A 23,580-nucleotide genomic window follows, 5' to 3' on the forward strand; every position below is an offset into this window, starting at 1 on the left:
TGACTTAGTCCACCTGGACCAGACGGGCTTTCTCCCTGACAGGGCCACCAGATTAAACCTCAGACGCACCCATAACTGGCTGCAGGAGGTGAGTGAGAGAGAGGAGCCACATTGGTTCCTGTCCCTGGACGCCGAGAAGGCTTTCGACGCTGTCCACTGGCCATTTCTCGAGGGGGTCCTGAACAAGTTCGGCTTTGGCCCTAAATTTCAGAACTGGATACACCTACTATACACGGAGCCTAGAGCCAAGGTTAGGGTTAAAGGGATCCTATCTCGTGACTTCCCGGTCAGGCGAGGGACTAGACAGGGGTGTCCGCTATCCCCACTCCTCTTCGCACTCACAATGGAGGTATTGGCGGGCAAGATCCGCCAAAACGAGGGCATTAGAAGGTTTAGGATGGGAGAGGCGGACCCCGCAGAGGAGAAGATATCGCTCTACACGGATGATGTCCTCTTATACATCACACAACCAGAAGACACAATCCCGGAGCTGTTAGCGGAACTGGAACAGTATGGGGCCCACGCTGGATATCAGATAAACTGGCACAAGTCGGTCCTCTATGACCCCAGGGGGCTTGGACAATTGAAGGGTTTAAGTACCTCGGGGTCTATGTGACTCTGGACAAAAACAAGTCCTACGCACAGAATATAGAAAGGATAATACAGAACTTCATAGAGGACGCAAATCGGTGGCGGCAGCTCCCTCTTACCATACTAGGGCGAGCAGCCATGTTTAAAATGATAACGCTACCAAGATTTCTATATGCACTTCAAAACAAGTACTACCCTCTGCCATGAAAGGTGTTCGGGAGAATAAATGCGGAACTTAGGACCTTCCTTTGGCTGGGCAAACAATCAAGGGTCGCGTTGAGCACCCTCCAACGCCACCAGTATAGCGGGGGATATCACTTCCGAATCTGGAAGCCTATTATTGGACAGAACATCTAGCCCCAATTAATGACTGGCTCCATGCCCCTGCGGACCACCCCACATATGCCCTCGAACGACACTGCATGGCCGCTTGACCCTGTGCATATTACCTGTATGTGGGTAAAGGGAGAGCAAGTCTCCTTCCGGCCACTGGGCTTACCCTGGCGATATGGAACAAAGAGACTATACACACTGGGTGGGAGAAAAAACCTACATGCCAGACGCCGCTTTGGCAATGTACGTGGCTGACAGAACTGAATAAATTAAGGGGATTTCAGAGATGGGGTGACATAGGGATCTCAACATTAGGAGACGTAATAGCTAGGGGGGAGCTGAAACCCTTTACAGGTTTGAGGAAAGAATTTGGACTGCATCACACGCAGTATTTTAAATATGCACAGCTACGCCACGTGTGGCGAGCGGAAAAGATCCAACTGGAAACACTTCCAGAATACGCACCCCTCAAAGGCCGATTACTGCAGGAACAAATTCAGGAAAGGGCAGTATCAGTCACGTATAAAACGTTGATGAACAATATGACTGACGACATGGGCAACCTTAGGAGGAAGTGGGAGAGTGAAGTAGGGGAAATGGATAATGTATAGCTACTGTGCAGGGTTTGGCGTAGCAGGTGAGTGGCACTCAGGCAGGTAGCTAGTAGAGATAGCTAGGCGTTGGATATGAGTGAGTGTGTGGTTACTCCAGGACAAGGGAAGACCCAAAACCCCTGAATGAGTGAGGAGCTAAAAGCCCATCAATCAGCACGATCAAACAGAAACTTGGGCACACATATAAATATCAACAGTTAATACAGCAATTGGTAGTGAATGTTGTCGACAGCGGTAGTTTTCTTTAAAGGTTTTTATACGTGAAGATGTTCATAGAAAAAACAACGCCAGCTGACATGTGTTTCGTCACCAGGTCAATGCCTGTGACTCTTCAGGGCTTAGGAGGCGTGATGAAGGTATCGATGGTCCGATGATAATTCCAACCCGGATCTATTCTTCCGACGAGATGAGCACGAGGGGAGTTCTGCTTTTTCAGGCTCTTTCGTTGTCATGGACGCACTCACCCGCCCGACAACTTATGACGCAACGAACCCACCGTTACTTTTTTACCCGCACTCCGGGTTGGAATTATCACCGGACCATTGATACCTTCATCACGCCTCCTAAGCCCTGAAGAGTCACAGGCATTGACACTGCCTGCATTCAGTTCTTAACGGTTGCTGCTGTGGCCTCCATATCTTTGGTAATAGACACGATAATTTATGTGCCATCAGCATAGGATAGGGCCTGGAGTCCAAAGGATTGTATCAACTGTGCCGGGGAAGAGACAAAATGGTTAAAAAGAGTCAGGTACAGGGAAGAACTCTAAGGCACTCCACATGGGAGGAGGATGGGATCAGAACTAGAGATGGTTCATAATAACTGTCAGATCTATCCTTCAGAAAGGAGATTTCCAGGTCTAATGCAGACCTGGAAATCCCCAGGTTACGCAGCTGGTCAGCCAGCAGGTCAGGCGAAATAGTATCAAAAGCTGCAGAGATCCAAAAGGATCAGTGTCGTAGCCTGCCCTGCATCCACCATCGACCAGATACTATCCACCACCGAGACCAAAGCAGTTTCAGGCCTATGATTGGTTCCAAAACCAAATTGGAAGTATCAAGCTGTTCATACTCCTCCAAATAGGTCATCATTTATGAGTTAAGATGTCTTTCCAGAGAAAAAAAAAACAACGGAAGTTCCCAAGGTGGGTAAACAGGTTAAGAAGGTGCTCTAGAAAGAGCAACATTCTAGAATAATATGGAGACCAAAACGTCAGCATCTTGGAAGGAATCCAATTCATGAAAATTCTTGATGGCAAACCATTGAGTCTTCAAAATAAAGATGGATAGATTAAGATTGAACCCGTCCAGTGAAAAGAGCACCAACTGTGAAAAGAAATCTAATGTGTATAATAGGACTTCAGGATGGAAGGTCTTCTAGAGTGTTGTTTAGGTTCTGCCGGACGGGGAGGAAAGCCCTGATTCTGTAGGTTTAACATTTCAACCTCTAAGCCAAAAGGTTTAGTTTGAAAGGTATAGACCGTCAAAAATCTTAATGGAGATGGAGAAACAAGAAGAATACAAGGAAGAAAGACCACCAAAGATATTAAAAGACAGAACCAGGATCTGTGTCATCAAAATGGTACTATTAATATCACCTCTGCTCACTCTACTGAATTTTGCATAGGAGTCTTAGGATCAGAAGGAACAGAGGAAACACAAGTAGCAGCCTCCAGGGCCAATACAAACCAGCACACCCACTACCCATGTTCCCTTAGGTGGAAACTAGAAGCAGAATCTAGGTAGTAGAGTATTGCTCTTGAGACAAAAAGTCCAGTAATGGGATTTCACTCCTTCATACTTTCTGAAAAGTTGTCGGAAATGACAGCAGATTCTAAGAAGATAGGAATTACCTGCTCAGTTGTCCACATACAATTGTCTATCCCTCTATGTGTACTGCTGTTAATGCTAGAAGGCAAGTCTCTGCCCAAATCCCTATGTGAGTTGCCACAGAGTTCAATGATTTGGAACAAGTGCACATCTTACCAGGATGTTTTGATGGTTTAGAGGTAGTTGAAAATGCTGCAAAGTTCTCAACGATGCTGTGAACTCTCTCCAGTTTGAAGACCTGCAACTCTCCTTTGCAGACCATCTAGCTTGACAGGAATGAGACTCCAACATTGCTCACCATCCTAGAGAGCTGGCATCTGTCATAAGAGTCAGAGAACTTTAATGCATTACAACCCCCTTAGAGAGGTTCAATTGCTACAACCATCGCTGGAGATTGCCATCAAGTTATTTACAATTGCATGCCCCTTACAGGTTTGAGCAGCACAATCATTCCTCATTCCTTACATTTCTCAAAGCCCAGAATGAGGAATTCATGTTTCGCCACTTTAGCTGCATGGTTCCCTTTTTAAATCCAGGGTATGTGGAGGAGGAATGGCGAAATAGCCTATAGTTTCACATCCACTTATGGGAAAACAGTAATTTCACCCACAATCTCTGTAAGCCTGCTCCAGCCCACCAGTTGATTACATTGATTTTGGGCCATTTGTGATTTCCAGAGTTGACAACCACATTTATAATGCGAGGCATGGTGCCAGAATGTGCCAAGTAAGGATGCCAACCAGTAAGTGGTGCCATGGAATGACATGCAAGGAAACAACACAACACATTAATGTATTATCCATAAATAATGTGACACATAAAATATAAAAACATGAAGAGTGCATCACAAGTTTAGCCCTGAGTCACTACTCTCTGACACCTTTAAATACTGTGGTGTTGGTATGGTCTAAAGCAGTAGTTAGAAAGGCTGATATTGTGCATTATAGTTACCCTGAGACCTCTGTTAGGCATAATCAGAACTACCAAACACACACAATGTGGTAGAAGAAATACTTGCAAATAGTACAACTAATGGAAATCGCTCATGGTAGGATTTCAGCCCATCACTTTTTTGCCCACCATGTTACCTCAGATTAACCCAGCCATATGTAATCAGCCTTGGGCCTGCTCCAACGAGAACAGTCCTGTCCAAACTGCCAAACGAGGTCGATTCTGAACGACAGCAAAAGTAAGCCAAGGCCAGTCTAGAGTGACACAGTGGGTAAAAGACAATTGGTTGGAATCTCCATCCAACCCATTGCATTTTGGTCACAAAACACTGATGTACAGCCTACTGATCCAGTATTTGGAAGCAGTGGTGACTCCTCCGCCAAGGCAGAGGAGCGTCGCCCCACTGCTCGTTGAGCAGTGCAAAATATACATAAAAGTTATTAACATTTTATTTTTCTATGTGGGACTCTAGCCAAGTCGGGCGGGGCGGGGATGGGCTTGTCTCCGTCAGGAGTGTTTTGCACTTCCTCCCTAAGTGTGCATGACGTCTAGGCCAGCCCTCTGGTGCTGGCCAAACAGTCATGCGCACTTGGCATGTTCTTCACCCAGTGGAGCACATGCCCAACCTCCCAGGTACAGCATGAGTTTCCAAACAGGCCACTCAGACCAATCACGACGCTGCCCCTGCAGCGTCGTGATTGGCTGGGAGAGTCCGGGAGCCTGGGTGCTTCTGGTGGTGAGAGCGAGGACGGAGGAGAGACGTGCAACAGAGAAGGTATGTTGTTTTCTTTTTCATGCCTCCCTCCTCCTCCCCCCACCGTGCCACCCCCATACAGAGGCAGCCGCCACTGTTTGAGACCATTACCATACAACCTCTGCAAACGCTTCTCCTTACCTCTGTTCCCAGTTCCATGCCCCAGCATGTCCCTTCTACCCCAGCTTGTAATCCAGATTTCCTTTTGACAGACCTCAGGGCTTAGTGTTGGCAGTGTTCCTGCACCAGGTCTTGGGCTGCTGTATGCCATGCCGTGCAACACTAAAGCCAGTTCTGGCCAGTTGCAGGCCATGCAGAATGCTCGCATAAGAGAGAAGAGACTGGTGCCAAAGAGGCAGATAATTAACCCTTTCGATGCTTATGACGAGCTCAGCTCGTCATGATGCACAGTTGAGCTGTGCTGATGACGAGCTGAGCTCGTCATGAATAAAGTAATAAAGCAATTTCCAGCACACAGCGGGAAAACGCCTAGCAGCCAAGGTGTTAAGTGACAGACCAAGTGCGGTTAAGCCAACATATTTGTGTGTGGGCATGTGTATGACTGTGACGCATGTGTGTGTGAGTAAATACTCCAGGGAATTCCTTGCAAATGAAGATCCCCCTAGCATATTATGCCTATCTATACTATATGGTGGCTATACCTCCTATTTAAAAACACTCTGCGGAGTATCACAATACAGAATATTATGTGATATCTGAAATATGATCTGAATACCTGGTAAAGTTTATCTTACCTGCCATATTATGTTGTTTCCTGGCATATGATGGTGCCGGAGGGGCATAAACGGCTTAAAAGGATGAAGATGGTAAAGAGCGGCACGTTTTGGATAAATTAAATAGTCATAATGATCGTGGCACATGAAAATGAGAAGTAGCATCTTTTTCTGTGGAGCAGTAGTCAGAAAAAGAACTTGTTGAAAATGGCAAGCTGATATCTGGGAGCAGTATTAATATGTTTCCTTAAAATGGAAAGTGTTCATATGGAGATATCATTGGCATGTTCAGAAAAAAGACAAGAATATGTTGGGGGACAAAAAGGTTTCTTTACTAAAATTGAGAGGCTGGTAATTAGATGCAAGGTGGATTGTTGCAGGTATCAGTCTGTGGGGGAATTCTATCTCAAATCATCGTAGACCCACCTTAGAAGAGGGATAAGTTAATATTTTTTTCAGAGCATGTATTGAATATTTGCAACACCCTATAGACAAAAAGACCAGTGGAGGGTAAGTCACTATTCCATAATTTTCATATATTGTGTCTTACATATTAACTCTCCATTTGAAATCTGTAGAATCTGTCTTAATTTTATATATTACATCCTAGTAAAAATTGAAGAAACATACATTCTTGCGACAGATTCAAGTACATCATTTTTCCTTCTTTGGTAATGTATCCCCCCTGCAGGTTATTTACTTACGGTGCAGGGGTATTGATGGATTGCAAAGAAATATCTTGGTTGAAAATATTTTGGAAAAGTATAAAGAAGAACTTGCTAACATGCAAGCAAAAGAGGAAAACCAGCTTCTTCAAACTTGTGAGGAACATGGAGAAATTATGAATCTGGTATTATTTCATATATTTCGTTTTTATATGTCGTGTGAAAGCTACCTACTATCTGGCATATATTAAATGTTTAAAGAAAATGATAATATTTGTTTAATAACAACAATTTTTATGTAGTGCTCAAGTTCTAGGGCATGTCAGTTCTTTAAGTTTGCAGCTTGTAAAACCCAACTTTCTAGTGCTGTATTTTAATTATAATTTGAAGGATAAAATGATAATTAAGGTTCAAAGCAGTTCAAGCAGTGGCTTTAAAATGATACCTGATCTATGCTTAGACCACATTAGCCCGCTAACCTTTGTCATTGCATTATTAAACGGCATCTTGACAGACCTCACAAAAACTCTCAGGAACTAAGTAACATTTCTATTCTCTGAACCTGAATCGACCTCACAAATAACTTTCACTAGGAATTTATTACCTCCTCTTCAAATGTTAGAGCCTTCAAATGTAATCTTTCCTTCCTATGAATTGTATAGTCCTTGAAGTCGCATAAAGTGCACATGTTCAGACCTTATGAAAAGAAGTAGGTTATTCTCTATGGGCCCGATTCACAAAAGTAATCTGAGACAAAATCCTAACTTTACGACTTTCAGTATTCACAGAAGGCATTTAGGAGTACTAAAGTTAGGATTTTGTCTTAGTTAAACTTAAGTTTTCGTCTTAAGTTAAACTTAAGACAAACTTATGTTTAACTGAGACAAAATTTTACTTCTAAAGTTAGGATTTTGTCTCAGTTAAACTTAACTTAACTGAAAAATATTTCTCTAGGGAGGCAATTGAAGTAATAGGATCAATGAAGAAGAGCAGCTTCTGAAAAGGAGAGCACACAAATTCACTGAAGAAAAGTGAGCTGAAATGTACTGAAGGCTCCAAGGAAAAAAAAGTGAAAAAAAGGGCAAAAATAAAGGCTGCGAAGAAAGGTATAACTACATCTTGTTTAGGAGACTAAAAGAAACACGATGTGAGGACAATGACATGACTGTGGTAGCCGTCTTGGATAATACTGAATTCCTAGTCATAAGAAACTGGTGGCTATTTTGGAGTGGTATGACCCATAGGAGGGAAACTCTGGTCTGGAATCAGAATGATGATGCTGTATGTATGACCAACAGTTAGTTTTCCTCAGCTGCACACAAAATAAGGAATTATGTCAACGTGCACCCTGAAGAGCCACAGAGGCCTGAGGCTATTCTCCCCTGGTGCATTACCACAACTGTGAAGAGCTAGAAGGACAGATCACAGGCCCATGGTGCCAAAATAGAAAAATGACAACAATACTGCCTCAAACACATAAAAAGTGATGGGAGGAATGCTGGCAATTGCTCAGGGTAGTATTCCAACCAATTGTTCTTTTGCCCACCATGCCATCTCAGTTTGGACCCAGCCATATGCAAATCAGTGTCAAACCTTCTTCAACAGGAACAACAAAAGCCCAAATTGTCAGGCTAAGTCCTTCCTTAACCAGAACACAAGCCACCCAAGACCGGTTTAGCCCTGATTGGGGCTCATCAGTTGGCTGCAGCTTGGTTCCAGTGGCACAGTGAGCACAGGAGCCACATCTGGGCACACCTTTCCACTTAGGGCAGTCCATGAAACACTCAAAAGGTAACGGGATGAATGTTAGCATTGAGTCTTCCATTGTCAATCACTAATGATTCATTCCAACCAATCATTATTTTGCCTACCATAGCATCTTAGTTTGGACTCAGCCATATGCAAATCAGTTTCAACCCTGCTCCATTAGGAACAGTCCAATGTGAACTGTCAGGTCCTCTCTGAAACAGACCACAAGCAACCCAAGACCAGTTTCACCCTTTTTGGGGCTCGTTAGTCGGGTGCATCTTGGTTCCAGTGGCGCTTGAGAGCCACGTTTCAGATGTCTTAAATATCTTAACCTTCATTAAATTTCTGTAGGTCAAACCTGCCAAAATTTAACCGGGGAAAGCATATGGTATTTACTGTGCCATGCTGATATTGGAGCGTTAAACACCAAAATCTGCATGTTAATCCCCACCTACCTGTAATAGGTGTTACTTATCACACCCGATGCAAAAGTATCCAGTGGTATTGTTATTTATCAGGTGCGATAAATAACACTTAAACTCGTAATCAAGGCCAACATATCAGCATATGATGATGATATATTATTTGCGAGAACACCAAATTCTATCATTTCTAGGATGTTAGATCATCAATAGTACTGTTCCTGTTAGAGAAGGGTCAAAACTGATTTGCATATGGCTGGGTCTAAACAGAGATGGCATGGTAGGCTAAAGAACGATGGGCTGGAAAGCTACCCAAATGGTTAGACTTATTGCAAGCATTTCTATTGTAACCTTTTGTATGTTTGATATTCCCAAGAAATGAGCCAGGCACAAGCCATTTAAGGAAATCTACACCAGAAAACGTAAACAATAAGGAAACCAACACAAATTAGAACCACTTCTAACATAGAACACCTGGAAACTGTGTCTTTTATACCTCAATAATATATGTTTTAACATGAAAAAGAACACATTTAAAAAAACTGTATCCAACACCTCAACCCATGGTACTATTGATGTTTAAAATACAAAAAGATTCTCCACACCTAACCCCCCCCCCCCAAAAAAAACTTTACCAAAATTCAGACAACATTTTAAAACATATTAAGTGAATCACAGAACACATTAATTACACCTTTAAACAAGCATTGGCAAAGCCAGTAGACATGGCCCTAATGTTTTTAAGTATGCTAACAGGCTTTGTACCTGACTTTGTTTGCATGCAGTACCACATTAAAGACAGACCTGACTTTGTGAATGCTTTGTTTTGTAGCCACTGGTTTCCCTTTACTATAATGTTATTTTAGTTTGACTCCTCGCTTTGTCTTCAGGAATAAACAGTATGTACGTAGATAATGCATTGACTATACTTTCTAATTTCATTATCTCAAACATCGATCAGGAAGCAAAAAAATAATGTAAAAAGTGACATGTAAGAATTTGATAAAATAGCACAATTCAAGTTCAAGTTTAAATGCTTTATTCGACAACATTGTCATAAAAGCTTTCATCCCTATCTAAACATAATAAATACTAATCTAACAGTAAAAGACATATTAAATAACATGCAATATTGCTTTGTTGGCGAATAAGTCTTTAAAAAAATTTATCATTAAAAAGAATCATCACAGTCCAATAGAAGTTCATGTAGATCACGGGGGTTTTAAAGTGCGTGTGCGTATTATCCAAGCCCAGCCCAGGAACTTGGCGACTGCTATTACAAGTTGAGGGGCACAGTTTGATTTCAGGACCCTGTAAGCCTCAAGGCACCTCCTTGTGCCCAAGTTTTTGCATGCAGGTTTCAGCCATCTGCTCCTTGGGGCAGCGTATAATGGGCATACGAATAAAAAGTGCAAAGTGTCTTCTGCATGGGATTTGCAATAAGAGCATGTGCTAACATTATCGGGGGACCATTTTACAGTAAAGGCGTTTAGGGGTAGGGTGCCAACTCTGAACTGGAAGAACAGTTTCCTATCTAGAGGCTTGGAGATCAAATCCCAGAACAATTCAAACATAGGAAGTGTTTTTATGTCTAAGAACTGGGATGTCAAGGCAGGGGATTGGCTGGAGACCAATATGGCATTATTTATCATTTCCCAATATAGCTTTTTTAATACATTCTTAGAAGGAAAGACATCTGGGTCGGTTTCAGACCACAAGTGTTCGAGGTGCAATTTTTGAAGTAGTTTCCTCACCTCTTTTAACCAAACTACTTTGTGAAAGGTATCAGAATTGACAACATCCAATAGGGCAGCGGCATAGTGGCTCAGTTCTGGAGTAGTTTTTATACGCCTCCAATAAAGGAGGGGGCGTAGTCTAATCAAGTCCTCAATCCTTTTTCTCCCCAGATCATAAAGGAGAGGAATGATGGGAGTACTCTGGGGGACCCCGATTAAGCCTCGGAGAAATTTATTTTCTGCCGCTGATAAAGCATTCAAATTGGTGAAGCCCCAAAGATCTGACCCATAAAGACATGCACCCAGCACTTTCATGCCATAGATCTCCAATGTTGGCTGGATTGGTTTTGAAAATGAAGTTTTATACTTCTTTGTTATTACCCCTGCCAACTGATTGTATTTTAACATTACAAGGTCCATATGAGATCTCCAATTCATACAAGCATTCATAGAAATGCCTAGATAGGTGAAGGCGTCAACTTCTTCTAAGAAAGCCCCATTGTAGACCATTTTCCCCTTGAATTTCTTAGAGGGATTCAGGTTCATAAATTTTGTTTTAGATGTATTTATCTCTAAGCCTCGGATCCGGCAGAATTCTCCAAAAGCGTTTAATGTCTTTTGTAGACCGCTAGGGGTCCGCGAGACCAGCAAGGTGTCATCCGCGAACATAAGTACTGGTACTCGCTTCCCATCCAGTAATGGGGCATCCGTCGGAGTTTGCTTCAGGAAATCCACGATGCCGTTTATGTAGAGGGAGAATAACGTGGGAGCAAGGACGCAGCCCTGCCTTACTCCTCTCTCCACAGGAAAGGTTTCCGTGACCTCCCCCTGGGTTCCCCATCTTATCCGGGCATAGTTATTCTCGTGGAGTCTTACAAGCAAGGTTAGTAATTCCGGGCTTATTCCTAGATCCCTTAGAACATCCCAAAGTTTTTGTCGGGGAACTAAATCAAATGCGGCCTTCAGGTCGACAAAAACAGCAAGCAGGGGACCATTTAGCAGGGTGACGTTCTTCCAATAAATAGTTAGAAAATGGAACACTTGATCGACAGAGCTGGTTAAAGGGCGAAATCCAGCTTGGTAAGGCGAAAGGATGTCCTTGTCAACTATCCAGGTTTGTAGCTTCTTTTGAACCAGCCTACCCATCAGTTTTTGGGCACAGTCAATGAGGCTGATTGGCCTGTAGTTGCTTGCTAGAGCCTTATCTCCTTTTTTGTAAACGGGAACAATTTCTGCTCCTTTCCACGTAGAGGGAATCTTCGCCCCCTGTGCAATAGCGTTCCCGAGCCATACAAAATATTTGCACCAGCTGTCTCTGTCTAGCAGGAAAATGTCAGCCGGTATCCCATCCATGCCTGGAGCCCTGCCTCTGGTCACTCCATCCATTGCCTCATGTACATCTTTTAGTGTGAAAGGTCCATTGACATAGAAGACCTTTTCTAGGGGAAGAGCTATCTGCTGTCCTATACTGTCAGCGTATTGGGGTTTGAAGAAGTCAACCCAGGACTCTTTCGGAACATGATTTTTTGGGCATTCCGCTACACCCCCTGAACCCCATTTTAGTATGGCCCAAAACTCTTTCTGATGTTTGTCAGCACAAGCCTTTTTCAGCTCTAACCAGAAATTCTCATCCCATTGCTTTTTTGCCTTTACCTGAATTTTTCTGTATTCATCTCTAGCTTTCAAAACTCCCATTTTAGACCTGAGTGCATTACTAAGGTTATGCCTTGCTACTCTACATGGTTGGTCGTACCAACCCTTTTTTATAGGTGGTACATTTCCCTTCTTCTTCTTGCCAGCTTTCAAGAACAATTTCTGGAGGTTGGCAAAAAACTTTGGCTGTGACTCTTCAATTTCCCTTCTAAAATCTCCCTCATTCATTAAAACCTGCAATCTGGCGACTTCATCAATAACTAGCCCCTCAAGGACCTGCCTATCCTCTTCGTTGGCCACTAAAGTTGCCCATCTGACATGGCGGACGTCGTTTGTTAAAACAACGTCTGAGGTAGTGAGGTTCCTAGCTAAGTTTTCTATCATGGATTTTTGTTCGAGATTAAATGTTAAGGACAGAGGGTTGTGATCACTCTCTAACCTAGATATGACCTTCATATCAATCACTTTGTTCCAGGCTCTGATGTCCATCAGAATGTAATCAATTCTACTGCTTGATCTAAGATTATCAAAGGTATGTCTGCCCTGAGGATCAGACTGAGTGCGGCCATTTACTGCCCTCAATCCTCTGGATAGGCATAAACTTTTCACCTGGATAGCTACTTGTGACCATTTTTTAACCACTGGAATGTCCAACTGAGGAATTCCCCATTTCGTGTCTTCTTCGTAAGTCAGATCATTATCCTCACAGCCTAGGGGCTCAAATGTTGTATTTAGGTCTCCTCCTACTACTATATTATACTGAGTAGATAACTTCTCCAAGTCCACATCTAGGGCAGCTATTATATCTGAGGGTATACCCCCTAGAGTCCCCCTGGCATAGATGTTGTATATTGCCAACTTGCAACCATCGTTGCAAGTAAGCAAGATAGAAAGTAGGTCACTATTTGGAATAAAATTTTGCTTGGTAGTGCATTGCAGAGATTGGCGTATCCAAATGGTTAAGCCCCCTGAAGGGCGTCCCCTTAGATTCTTCTTCGCGGGCACAAAAAAATTTAGGAATCCCTGGCGAAATACTGGAGACACTGACCAAGTCTCTTGTAACAGTATGATGTCGTGAGAATCTATGAAGTCGCACCATTCCGGGGTCTCAATTTTATTTTGGATACCTGCAATATTCCAAGAGATAATCTTGATGGGGCTTCCTCCTTCCATACTCCTCTTATTTAAGGGAGTAGTCAGGATAGGGGAAGATTCATCAGATAGGGACCTTACTTCAATCAATGTATTACCTGGTTGGGCAGTTGATAAGCTGTTCTCCACTGACTCAGTGGTACATCCTCTGGGGTCGGATGACCTACGGGCTAGTTCTTCTACCACAGTAAGGCTGGAATTCCTGTGGTGAGGCTCAATGGTCTTTAGATGCCCTGCACTCGCCTGGCTATGTAGTCAATCACATTGGCTTAATCCAGATATGGCGGAGAACCTGTTTTCTATCGTGATTCCCCAGTTACTTTTGTTTGGTGGGTATTTTAATTTCCTAGTGATGGTGTTCCACTTAGTTTTTAACAACGTTGGGTTTATGGCATTTCCCCTTTTTGTATAAAAGAAGTCCAACGTTAATGGCACAATTTCTGTTGATCTTCGCTGAGGGGGGTATATATTAGCTAGAATGTTTGGTAGGGCTTCGGGGTCTGAGAGGTGCAAGACCACGCAGTCCCCCCTAAACTTTTTTGAGCCACCTCCAATCCATTCGACCCTCCTAGCTTTTACTATTTCTTGTGCCAATTGGTCCCTACCTCCAGGCTTAAAAGCCATATTCTTGGATAGCCAATGGAGTGATTTATTTATCAATGAGGGGATGTTCTCCTCTTGTCCTGGTTCTAATTGAGGGACATTTGCTAGAACCAGAATTAGTGGGGAAGCTTCTACTATTAATTCTACAGGACCTCTATCCAAATTATCTATCTCGTTGGTGGTTCTGGTAGCAGGTCCTGCTGGGCCCTCAACCCTCAGAGCTGAATTTATAGTTCCTATCCCTTCCCCCCCTGGGCCGGGTTGGTGCATGGAGTTTTGAGTGGTGTTTGCAGCACTATCTGGGCAGACTAGGGCTTTAGTGTTTTTTGGGTCTACCGTTGTCAAGTTTATATGTGCTGGCCTAGAAGTTTCTATTGTGATTTGTTGTAGAAGCGATCCCAATCTGGTGACCTCTGCTGTGAGCGAATCAATTTTACTTAGAAGTGGCTTAGTGATCACTTTAATTTTGTTATCTATAGCGTTTAGTAGCTTTTTGAATTGGTCATCATCTAGGTGGATTCCACCTCCCCCTTTATTCTCAATTTCATCATCATGTTTATCCTCCGGAGCAGCCTCAAGACATTTTTTCCCAGATCTAAGTCCGCCCCTTTTTGATATATTTTTACCCTTATTTTTTGTTTTTCTGGGGGCTGGCACCGGTGTGGGAGCTTTCTCCTCTAGAGTATTATTTTCCACTTCTATAGTGCAATCGGGGGTTGTTTCATTAATCTCAACTAATAGTTGGGTCAATGAGTTGGTGTCTGGTAATTGGAAGACCTCATTGCTAATGTCAAGAGATGAGGCTGGTGGTGGGGTGTTGCCGATGAGCATGTCCGGAGAGTAACTGAGACCCAGTGAGGACCTCCTATCTTGATTGATTTTGGCAACTTTCTGTACCATATAATTTTCAATTGTATTGATTGGAGCAGAGGATGCTTTGGGTTTCGTCATAATAGTAGCTGTAGAGGCAGTCTTTGGGGTATCAATCAGTATGATAGTTCCACCTGATGCAGTAGTAATAGGGTGACAGCACTTACTTGGTTGAGATTGAGCAGCGTTCTTGGTCCTGCTCCTGCCTCTTCGTGCCGATGAGGGCCGTAGAGGGCCCGCCCTTTGCCCGGGCTTAGCCCCGGGCGTCCCGCACGCGTCCCGCGAAGCTGGTCCTGGCGCGCTTATGTGCGCCTCCCCTGGCGCCCTCGCGGTGTCACTGGGTGCGCCGCCGCGTAGGCTGCCGGGAATCGTAGTCCCGGAGCGGCGGCGCTTTCTGCTACCAGGTAAGGTGACTCTTGGCGGTGGCGGCGTGAACAATGGCGCCTTGTGAGCTGTGGCGTCCTGCAGCGGCTTCAGGTAAGTTCTTTCCGTGTCTCCCGAGCTCCGCCGGTCCTGGCGCGCTTATGTGCGCCTCCCCTGGCGCCCTCGCGGTGTCACTGGGTGCTATAAAAACTCGAACCAGAACTTATATATTGTTTGGCTGAATATAGCTTGATGCTGAAAGTTGAAGTGGGTCTGTGTGCATGCATATATCCCACTTTGCACAAAATGGGCATCCTTTTGGAAAGGAGAGAAAACACGTTTGAGAGTCATTCATGCCCATATAAATATATTCAAATAGTAGCAGGGGCAATGCTAATAAAAATGTAATAAAAAAACAATGAGAAGGGGTAGCTCAGTGAGTTGAAGGCACATGCTGACAAAAGTGATGGTGTGCAGGTCTAGAGTTTGAATCTTGCAAGATAGACTCAGTCTCCTATTAAGGGCTTGTAAAATGAGCACCAAAGATTATTATTATAAACATTATTATTTACAGTGCTTATTATTAGCAGAAGTGTGGTATAATGCAGGGGATGAAAAACAAATAGGTGTGTCCCGAAATAAGAAAAACCTAAAAAAAATTCCAGTGGCTGACAACTGTGAAAAGCTGGCTTGAGTGTTACTCATAGAAAAAAATCACTGACTGTGAAGTTATCTCAGGAGGCTTGCTTTTTTTTCATTAAATGGTCCCTGGCATCTGCTGCGGTTCCTGTAAACAACGCTTTGAGTCAGGGTAATTTCAAATACATAGAAAATAATGCTTGATTTTAATGTGTTTAATTGGCATTGCTAGGCTTCAGTTGACATGATTAGGCTGAAGTCAGCCTGTATCGACATTCATTTTACAGGGACAGAAATGTTTTTTTAATTTTTATTTAATACATCCTACAGGCATGTTTCTCTTCTGTATTTGTCCTTTTCAGAAAGAAAGCTAAATACAATTCATTTGATGGTTGTTCTTATTTGCCGAGCTGAAATTTATTTTTTATGTCCCTCAAGAAGGATTCAATGGCAGATGTGTTTGCAACATATTCAGCACTATTTCCATGAGTCTGCTCTAATCAGTTGTTCTGCACAGAACATCTTCAGACACCATTTGTTCACAGTTCTGCAATCCCCCATAACAGTCCCATAATCATTTCTGTTGAAAACCTTTAAATGGTTGGCCTTTGTTCTCTAGAATAGTGAACTTGTGTCACTAATTAGAATATAAACCAAATATACCTTTGTACACTGTGTGTACAAGGCCCAAAAATCTGCATTAATGACATACACTAAAAGTAAAATATGAATTAATGTGTTGTCAACAAATACTGCAATGTTGTAACAATTTTTGCAGAAACTGAAAGCCTGTTTTCTTTGTTGGGCCATTTCACAATGGTAACACTAACCTGAAATAACTAAAGTATTGTAAAAATGTACAATATAATATATACTTTCAGTACTGAAGTAGCTTATCAATCTAACATGCAATATGTATTTACCTATGCTGTTGAAGACATGTAGACATATTGTCATTGTGGATTAGCAAATTACTCCAATAGTCTAAGTAAATACAAAGGGCTTGATACATTTGTTGTATACCTTAGTACAGAGCAACTGCTTATTCACATTCGACTCCAAAATATCTCAAATTAGTACAGTGTGAGGTTGGGAACATCCACTGTACCATAACTGCATAGTAGGCAATGTCACATGTAATTGGCCTACCATTACATCATCCACAATAGTGAAGGAGCATCACACCTGACACAACAAAGACTATTGGCCTGTTTGGTACAACCAGTGCTTAATTTGAGCCAGTGGTTTCTGGTGCTCGGCTCCAGAACTTAACTGCCAGCACTGGGGCTTATGACAATGTGACACATTGTAGTGGTGTCTGCCAAATTTAGGTACAAGCACAACATCTGTTTATTAAATCAATTTACATTTTCAATGATTAGTATTTGCCTCCCAAGCCATGCTTTTAGATTTGGGGTCCTGGAATAGTATGAATTGTCACACCTAAGAGTGTGGTGATTAGTAGAGTGTTCCTGCTGTAATTGGCAGCGCTGCCAGGGGCAAACGATGGTGCAAGCTGTAGTGTCCTCCTGTCAAGGTCCCTGCTACAAATATTTTTACAACTTAAGCACTGGGTACAACTGTCCTCATGGCATCAAAGAACCTGATGCATATGTAGAGGTTAGTCAGCTATGTGTCTGCTCAGAACAATCTTTTGGTTGTGAACAGGAATCAGGTGGGATCCTTTCCACCAAATATATAGACAAAGCACATCATCATACACATTGTGCAAAATGTACACTGAGGAAATATAAATTTTTGGTCAAGTTGTGTTCCCTAGCGTGTACCCCACCGTCTCCATGTACCAGCTTAAAGTGCATGTAACTTCCCTCCTGTGCCAGCTATGAAGACGCAAATACATTTGCGTCCAACGTTAACATGTCCTCTTTCAAACCCACCCAGAATGGGTTGAATAGTCCGTTCCTAAGTATGCTGTGCCAACGTCTTTTTGTAGTGTACTTTACACGTTTTCCAGCCCTGGCAAAGTAGGCCCTGAATTTCTGCCATCGAGCCTTTTTCTGGCTTCTGACTCTGAAAGCCTCAGCCCAGGCTGTCTCTGTACCCGTGAACTCTGACTTACTTCCAGCGCGGCCCACCACGCTTAGCTCAGCCTGCTGCCTGCCAAGACTGACTACAACCTTCGAATTATCTGCTCCGCTCCTCGAAAATACATTCCTGCCTACTAGTTTCAGTAAACATCCCCCAGCTACAGAGCAGAAGGGCCGGTCTGTCTCCGTGCAAGTAATTCATAGCCTCTGTTACCATGCTCCCATGGAAGGCCCATGCCCCCACGCTTCTCATGCAGACACTTAGGCGCTTATACACGCACTCACAGTCAGTATAGAATAGCTTCTGCCCCAGAGACCTTTTCCGTTCAGATAATATGGTCCCCAAACATCAGATATCAGATATGATAGAAGTACGAGTTGATCTGACATGCCAGACTTCTGTCTCTTTCCTCTAGTGTAAATGTCAAGTCCCCTGCACCCTCCAGTTTCACGTCAATCACACGTCATGCAGCTGCGCGCGCATCCAAGCCTCCGATTTCTGCTGACATTGCAACATTTCTGTTTTGTGCCACCCACTTATGACACCTACCCGTGACGTTTCTAGCGCACACCTCTAGTTCACGCCTAGTCCACGCCTTCTGATTACGTACTAGTAACACGTGGATGCTGTTATCTTGTCTTCTCTCAGCTGTTACGCCTACTATATTGCTTTCCATGATGTGAATTAAGTATATAAGCTATGTATTGTCAATAAATATTGCTCTATCCCTTCCTGAACCCCTTGTGGTTGCAGGAACATGATATCCAGTTCCGGAACGATTCGTTTTTAAGGAATAAAACCCCTAAGAACTCTAACACCACGGACTCTGTTTCTTTCTTTCCGATTGAGTTATTATTGATTAAGTACTTACCTGCATAGAAATTAAGATGGTAAATTAAATATTTACGACATTTTGGCGCCCGAATAGGGACCCCTCCCCCACCCCACGCGCCGGTTGGTGCGTTGCAAGCTCTGTCCCCTGCCATCAGTTAGAAGGAAACTACGCGTACCGGCAGGATTTCCTGTATCTCCCTCTGGCCCACGGAGGTGACGAAGACTGCGATCAGCACCCAGACGAGGCGGTGAGGAGTGCGGAGGATCCCGACCAGAGCCTAGCCGAAAGAAGCAAGGTCCGAGGTGTCAAGAGGCCCACCAGTTTTCCGAAGTTTTCCGAAGTATCCACGTGTCGAGTCGAGTCGAGTCCGGTCCAGTCCAGTCGAGTTTTCCGAGGCCTTCTGTTTTCCGTGCTTCCCGGTGAGTACCATTGCTGGGACGTATCTAGACGGGTTTGGGTACACAAGTCCGGTCTGCACTGTTTTAGACAGTGTATCTGTACTGTTTAGCAGTACATCAGTTATTAAAGTTTTTGCATTGTCTCCGACAGTGTATCTGTGCTGTTTAGCAGTACATCCGGTATAGGGGGTAGTCATATATGTCTCAAATGTCTTTTCATGTGATTAATGTCGTGGTATGAGTGTGACTGTTTTTAATGTGCATTATTGTGTTCTTGTATAACTAACTGTATTCAGTATTAAGTAGCAAGGATTGAGCATTCAGTACTAAGTAAACAAGATGCCGTTTTTCAACAAGTTAAAGCAGATAGGAACTAGGAAAGGGATACTAGAGGAAGAAATTCCTATCCCCCCTAGGGACACTCCTGGAAATTTTATGTACCATAAGCATGGCTTAGATGCCATATTGTATCTAGATTTATGGGCCGATTATACTACGCATCTAGACGAGAGACACAGATGGCCTGTTACTGGAACATGGGATGCCGAGTGCATCATGAAGGTAGAGGAAGCATTATGGAAAAAGAAAGCCAGACAATCTCAGAAAGACGCCATAGAGTTTTGGCGTAAGGAATCACATAAGCGTGCAGAAAAAGCACTACGTAGAGAAGACAGACTTAAAGAATCAGATCAAGCCCAAGAAAATGAATTAGTTACTGAAGGGATCCGAGTAAAATCAGAGCAAATAGACCGCGCACGAAATAATCTCGTAAACGGTATGTATCTCGCGGCCGAGGGTTCGCCTGAGGCCATTTCAGAAATACCGAAAAATCTACCGCCACCATTGGTTCCAACTAAAGTAACTCACAGGACCACTAAAGACATATTCCTGAATTCCTATCTAGAGGATGTAGCACCCGCTTACACCAATCTGCCTGTTCGCGTCCCGCCTACTGACGGTGACGGGGGTGTCAACCCGCCTCCAGACCAAATTCTGCCACAACTGCAACCAGGTTTCCCCGTTCGACCCACCATTCCTCCACCTCCACCACTTCCCGCACCTAAAGTTGATCTACCGAAACAGCTTCTACCTGACCCTACTAAAAGACAAATTCAAGTACAGATACAGACTCCACAGAGAGATAGTGTCCAAGCTTCCGCCTCAGGAGGTGCGATGGGGGTCTTCGGACCCCGCCATTAACACACAGAGTACACCTTAGGGATATGCAGAGTCCTTTCACGTTCAAATCACCCCGTCTCGACATACTCAAAGAACCACTTGCAGTTTGCAGATATGATCCAGTACCCGGCAAAGACGATAGAATGATGATGGCATCACTACGGTTACGATCTGCTCAGGGCCGTTTCTAGGTGTTTTGCCGCCCTAGGCAAGAGTTGAAAAATGCCGCCCCCTCCCTTTTTCTACAATCACTCTCTCCCTCGGTCATCCAGGATAATGAGGCACACCCTCTACTGCCGAACCCTTCTATGTTACTCTCATTTACCATGAGGAAACACGATCATAAGAGTCAGTCCTGCAAACAAGCTCAACGAAAGGCCCAGGTCAGACCGTTATGGTAGCAATACACTCACAGAATTATGTACACAGATGCCCAATAGAGCCTTGTGTTTAAATACAACTGAGGCGTCAGTTCATCTCGTTTTCAAAACCAGAAACAACAAAAATAGTAACTTACACCATCTTCCAAGGCCAGAGCTAGTGGTTTTGCCAACACTTGTTTTTTTTAACTGAGGCACCTGAAATAGTTATCATCTCCATTGTACCCATTTAATAGAGGCTTATCACAACAATTAAAAGATTTTCACATCAGGGAGATTATAGTTCATGATGCTCAAATCTGCGCTAATCAGAGACTATGGCAAGACGTTAATAAAGTTTGCCATACAACACAGAATGAACTACTTCTTGGCGCTGTGAATAGAAGTTATTGACAATCTTGTGTATGTTACCGCTATGAGAGTAATCCCGACCAGAATTTGAGCCGGTGCAAGGCAGAATGCACACTTCACTATAGTTGACAAGTGGTTCCATGTTGTTTAACACCTTCAACGAATCCTGGGTTTGCAGCCACCTGTGCATTGCATTCTGAGATTTGTAGTCTTACTTTTAACAGGGTAGCACTGGCTCAAAAATCCCAGCATGGACATTGACGTTTGCCTAAACAGTCACTACCGGATGACGGTATCGGACATGGCACAAGGCTAGTGGTCAGTTCTTTTTTTTACACAGAGTTTTATATAGAGCGATCTTGACTCAAAAGTATCGGGTATCAGAGCCTTTTACACAAGCGCAAGTTGTGTTACATCATGAGGACACATTCATTTTTGTTAGGCACGAACAGCCTATTATTATGACAACAGGTGAAAAGTTCACTGAGCTGCCAATATTCCAGCCCAGAATTCCAAAACAGAACAGTAACCATTTTTAATAGCTCAAGGCATGTTGAAGCTGAAGCCAACTTAAGTGCAAATCTCTAATCATTCAGTTGTTAAGCCATTAACCAGTTACCAGTAATGAAATGCGTAAAGGTTATATGTGATACTTACAGGATAAGAGGAAATCGCCACGCAGTTACTCTGCTCAACCTTCCAACAATGTCTTCAAAAAGGTACAGAGCGGTTAAAAAAAAAGATTTTTTTTATGACTGTCAAATGAGACAAAATTTACTTTTTTATTGAAAAACATGAATGACATTGGGGTCTAGCCCTCCATTTGTAAGTCTGTTGACATCCATTCTCGTTGTGTGTCGCATGTGCTGTGTTGACAATTGCCAAGGGGTGAGCACCAACACTGCTATTGCAGCCTTGGGCAATTGATTTGTGATGAGAAATGAGTAAACACGGTCTACAGGGCCTGTGCAGCTTTGTGCACAGTGTGCATACTGCACGCAGGTGGTCTGTGACTGGTGCTGAAGATGCACAGCACCAGAGTGGGGTTGCCTTGAAGTAGCAGAGGATGGCCCCCTTTCAAGTAGAGTGCTATCCGCTTCCATCCTGCGTTAAGTTGCATATTATTTGTACAGTGCCTGTGACCTCATAAGGGCGCTTTAAAGTACTGAAATCAGTTTTTTCACTACACCCCTCTCTATGAGCTCTCGGTGTTTAGGAAAGCCGAGGCGAGCGGCTTAAAACAGTCTAAATTCCCTGCACTGCCAGCACCTTCTCTTGTACCGGCCGAGACGCTGCGTGTTTGGGATTCCAGCACTTTTCACACGCATTGGAAAAAGACAAAGGGCCCAGGGTGGGGATTTGGCGCACGTCGCCCTTTCTGGCTGTATCCGGCGAGAGACAGTCTGCTCCCCCTGAAATGTCCTCAGAAGCAGGGCCATTTCTACCATTAGGCAGGACTAGGCGGCCACCTAGATTTATGTCCGTAGGATCAAATTTAAAAGAATTCCCCCTTTTGCCGCCCTAGCCCTTTTGCCGCCCTAGGCGGCTGCCTAGTCCTGCCTAATGGTAGAAACGGCCCTGGATCTGCTACTGATTTCCTGCTGTTATTTGCAGGAATGAAGGAGCGCCTAGATAGAATATATCACTTTATTCAGACTAGGAAAGACCCTGACAGTATTAAGGATGCCATGGAGCATCAGAAAGTTGACACTCAAGCATATATACTACGCTTTTTCATAAATTGTTTAATAAGAGAACGAGACAGGCCTGAGACAGATCAGGATGAATTAGATGGACTCAACAGGTGGGGCCAAAATATATCTGAAGGAAAACATGATAAGGGGACTTGCATAGCCAGTATGTACAAGAAAATAAGAAAAGCAGTGATAGAAATACACGAAAAAGAGAAAGAAAAGCTTCCTCCGAGGAGGAGGAAGAACTTGAAGAACCAGAAAAGACTACAGATACTATAGCGTATGTAGGTAAGGGAACTTACCTTAGGAAAGGCATTCGCCCAGAAAGCAAGAGAGTTTTTCTCTCCAGCTTAACCAACCCGAATTCTCCTGAACATCGGTTCCAGGAGACTGATAAAAGGCTTCGAGACCGAATAGGGTACCATGTACTCAATTCTATGGATGAACAAGAACTAGCCCGGTCAGCAATATTATGGGCTGACAATCCAGACATATACAATGATGACACCGTAGCACAGACATTCCTGAACCTCTCCCCAGATGAGCAGAAATTAGCAGGTGTATACATGATGCAGCACCTCCTCACGTTATACAGAAACCAACATTCTGATCCAGGTCCCTTACACGAAACATTAGAAGCATTACTCATGGATAGATGGAGAGGTCTAAGTACCAAGTTAATACAAATAATTCTAGAACAGCGACATAGATATAATACTTTCGTAAGCTCCGAATATGTTCCCGCTCCGCCCCCAGAAAGAAAAATGTATCATATGGAACGTCTACATGGCCTTGAAAGTCAGAACCCCTTACGAGAAGTACACCCAGTCATGGGTGAGGATCATACCTTGAAACGTGTGTATGTACACACGCCTCTGACCAAGTTGGAACTGTTAGAAATGAAGAAACTAGTACCCTGTCATGATAAAGACCCTGCAGGTTTTCACAGAGAACTTAAAGACATGTTACTGATGGGGGATTACACATATGAAGATATCGTGAAAATGTTAAAAGTACTGCTGCCCACGGGCATCTA

General features: G+C 43.5%; 1 pseudogene; it reads left to right on the forward strand.

The window, feature by feature from the left end:
• Positions 1 to 23,580, forward strand: part of LOC147692917 (E3 ubiquitin-protein ligase TRIM63-like) — a 160,714-nt pseudogene that overhangs the window by 22,141 nt on the left and 114,993 nt on the right.

The sequence above is a fragment of the Lissotriton vulgaris genome, chromosome 9, assembly GCF_964263255.1.
Source record: "Lissotriton vulgaris chromosome 9, aLisVul1.2, whole genome shotgun sequence".
In the NCBI taxonomy this organism is placed as follows: Eukaryota; Metazoa; Chordata; class Amphibia; order Caudata; family Salamandridae; genus Lissotriton; species Lissotriton vulgaris.